We start from the raw sequence: 4,180 nt of genomic DNA, 5'->3' as shown, positions 1-4,180 counted from the left end.
TTGGACACCATTTTATTATATTTCACTGTCTTTTTAATGGTATTCATAATATAATAACACATGTTCACGGAGTAAAGGGATTTCCCCCCTGGATCGAGGATCCACACTGTGCAGCTCCCCTGAATGTTTCTAGTGACTTGGTAGGTTGGTCCCTCGGCCTCTATGGAACTATATCTCCCAGATTTCTAAAGGCTATGAATGTGCAGCTGAAAGTTGTAGTTCAAATAGGCTGTCGGCTAGAAATCCTTGCTGTACTGCTCCAGTGTTCATATCTGCACCGGCTGTAGGATGTACGCAAACTGCAAAATCCAAAAGTTACATTTACACTGAAAGGAAATTGTACCATGTTTATATACATATGGGTGTCTCTTTCATTTATTTACCACCGTGGCTTATTTACCAACAGTGGGCAAATCTGCACCTGGGCAGTAACCTGTGGCAACCAGTCATAGTTGGCCTTCATTATTCTATCTGTAGCCAAATCCTTGATTGGTTGCTATGGGTTACTGCCCATGTGCAGATATGTTCAGTGTTGATAAGTTAGCCCTAGCATTGTATATAACTCTGTGTATACAGAACATTTGCATTTTTACTGGAACATCGATCCCCCTTGGCAGTGGCAAATCTTTAAAGCACAACAAAAGCCCAATTCACTGGGGGGGGAGCCAATTTGGTAGGCAGCGACTCTAATCTCTAACCATGAGCATCACTGCTTTTCTATTTAAAACACACCAGCTCAGGGTACTGTCGTCTTGATTTTCAGAGAGCCCTAAGCTGCTGCATAAGCAGTATAGTCATTTTTCCAAAGCCCAGCCCTTTAAAATAACCCTGGTCAACAGCTGAATCATTCCCTCATTCTTTATTGTCTGTAGTCATTTATACCTAACATAATTGGACTTGTATAAAAATGAGATCTGCCTATTTGTCCAATTAAAAAAAAAAAATTACAACAACAAAAAAGTAAGTATTGATAATGATTTCATTTATTTTTCATATCACATTTTCCGTGCAGTCAGTAAGTGATTTCTTGGTGACCCAAAGGCATGGGCTTATGGCCATCTACTGTAGTTTGGTCTGAATTGATTGGTGTTCACCCTGTTTGAGCATTTTATTGCAGTCGGCTGCAATCAAAAAGGTTAACTGGTGAAACCATTGCCACCTGTATGAGCCCACTGGCCAACCTGTAACAGAATGGGCTACACGTTTGTATAAAGATCATATTCAGTAGCTCATTGCCCAGTTTGATTACTGAAATATCAGCCAATGAATTACCAGTTTTAGTCAGGTGATACATGAGCTCTCCTTCCCTGCTGCCATTTTACATGTGTTCCTAGTAGACTCTATAAGGTGGGAACTAACCCCCATAAGTAATAAGAATGCCCAGTAGCAGTAACCCATAACAACCAAAAAGATGCTTGCTTTTAAAAAGTAAATTCTAGCTGCTGATTGGTTGCTATGGGTTGCTGCTCCATGGCAAATTTAGTGTCTTTTATTATATAATACCCTAAATGACTACAGAAAACCTCTCTAATATCTGCCTCACCGCTGCTCTTAAGTCACAAGATAAAGTATAAAACATATACCCACCCATATAGCTCCATGTAAAATGACTCAAGGAGCTCTTCTGAGCACTTTCGCAATGTACATTGATTTTCTTTTCCTTTTAGGTTTCAAGATATTAGCAGTTGTTCACCGCCAATATTTGGACAGACTAGACAGTCTGTCCAATGTGTTGGACAGACTAGACAGAATATCAAAAGTTTAAGTAACAGCTGCAGGAATGATTTTCTGACACTTCTGTACATAGAACTGAGCAGAGAAGTGTCCACAGTCCCTTCCTGCATTAATAAATCAATGCTTTTCAGTTCAGCCCCTGCTGAGGGCATTCCTGTTCCACATTGGTGATATAAGCACAACTGTGAATATGAATTCTACAAGTAAACATAATGGGGGTAAATTGCAAAAGTGCTCAGAAGAGTAAACTCAGCAATTTGGGTGATTAGAGAAGGTCACAGTTTTTCGGTAATAGGAGAGTTAATTACAGTCATCACTTTATGGTAAAATAAATGGAAGATAAACCATACTCATAATTATGGTACTATTTCAGTTTCTAGTTATATGGTATTATTCCAGGGTAGGCATATTCAGTATTCCTTGTATGATCAGATATAATTTGATATTTAAGGTGCTTGGGGTTTGGTTCCCGTTTACTGAACAGCTTTCTGAGAATGACGGGAAGTGGGGGGTGAGCCAGACTCTCTTGCCTTTTATCAAAGTAAATGTTTTTATACATCATTGATTTAAGGCCTTGGCCACCATATTGCTATGGCATTTGCCAAATTCATAGAAAAAAAAAAATGTCTTTGTTTGGAATTCTGTGGCCATATTTATTGTGTTTAGAAAAAAAAAAAGCCTACGTCATTTGCCAAAAACACAAAGACTTATTTGAGATTCACTGTGAAATGTACACACATGGCCAAGTCGGCTTTATTACAAACACATTGTTTAAAGGGAAAATAGGCCAAAGGGGGAAGTGAACCCATTTTTTGTGCACCAGCTTCCTGTTGTGTGTGTGCGTATGCAACATCGGGAAGTGGCGTTTGCATAGGAAAGGGAAGTAACTGTGCTTGAATTGGCCTAAATGTATCCGCTGCCTGCCTACCTTAACTCCCAGCATTCTCTTTTAGTCCTGGGAATGTGATTATAGTTAAGAGTGGCCAGGAGTTCCGCATCTGTGCCATTGACGATGTAGGTTTAAAGGGATATACACAATGAGTAATAAAGTTGACAGTTATTTAAAAAATATGCTGTGCGTCTCTTTAAATTGTCTCGTCGAATCTCTGTATATTTCCGAATTATTATCAGCAATCTCTTTCCTTGTTATATTTCATTTTGAAATTTCACATGGGGCTAGCCATATTATCGGTTTCCTAGGGTGCCACAGCCATGTGACCTGTGCTCTGATAAACTACAGTCACACTTTACTGCTGCGCTGCAAGTTGTAGTGATATGACCCCCCCTCTCCCAGCAGCCGATCAGCAGAACAATGGGAAGGGATCAAGATAGCAGCTCCCAGTAGATATCAGAATAGCACTCAATTGTAAGAAATCCAAGTCCGGCTTGGGACTCCTCCAGTTACATGGGAGTAGGAGAAACAATAGGTTAGCTGAAAGCAGTTCTAATGTGTAGCGCTGGCTGAAAGCTCAGACTCAGGCACAATGCACTGAGATGGCGCCTACACACCAATATTACGGCTAAAGGAGAAAAGGCACAGGTTACATAGCAGATAACCGATAAAAACCCCATTGTATTATCTGTTATCTGCTATGTAACCTGTGCCTTTTCTCCTTTGAACGGCTGCCCCCGGGGCTAAACAGCAGCTTTTTTTTAATATAAACTATAGAAGTGTTTCTATAGAAAAAGTTCACATTTTACCAGTGCAGGGCAACAGTGCATTGTATTATAATTACTTTAAAACACTTTCATTGTTTGGTGTTACTGTTCCTTTAAAGTGGAGCAACGAGTGCCCCATTCAACACATGGAAAAGGGCCAATGCCAATCACATCTGTTCTTGAGAGAACCACCATGATGGAAACAACCCATATCAGGAGTTTTGGCATCTCCTGAACCACTAAAAACTGGGAGTGCCAAAACCTTGCAAAATTGGGCCAAGGCATTTCATACCTTCTCTGTTTCCAGTGAATTAACCATGAGTACCCCATCTGTCAGTCATTATCAGAGGGGCTGGGTAGGATATTACTGACCCCCAAGCATTTGTAGTTGAGACCATACAATATACGAATAAGTATAAAATGTATACGTCCTGTATAAATGATATAATCGCTTCCCAGAAAAACGACACTTGCATGTAATAAAGTTTAAATTGTTATATTGAAGAATCTTTATAATGTGCTAATACATGGACCGCCTTAACATTACTAATATTGCTGACATTAACGACTTAACATTACCAACCCACTGGGACACGCCTATCAAAACAGCCCACCAATCATTTGTAAACAGATAATAAAAACAGGAATCACACAAAAAAGTCTTACCCCCATTGCATTATACACACAATTATAAACAGGGATCGGGTCTGACCCGCCGGGGCCTACTGGTTTTTTCCCTGTATCCCGGAGGCCTGGTCCGACCCTGTACTGAACTTACTGCACCAGC

The sequence above is a fragment of the Xenopus tropicalis genome, chromosome 3 (genome assembly GCF_000004195.4).
Source record: "Xenopus tropicalis strain Nigerian chromosome 3, UCB_Xtro_10.0, whole genome shotgun sequence".
Lineage (NCBI taxonomy): Eukaryota > Metazoa > Chordata > Amphibia > Anura > Pipidae > Xenopus > Xenopus tropicalis.
This window is presented reverse-complemented; position numbering follows the sequence as displayed.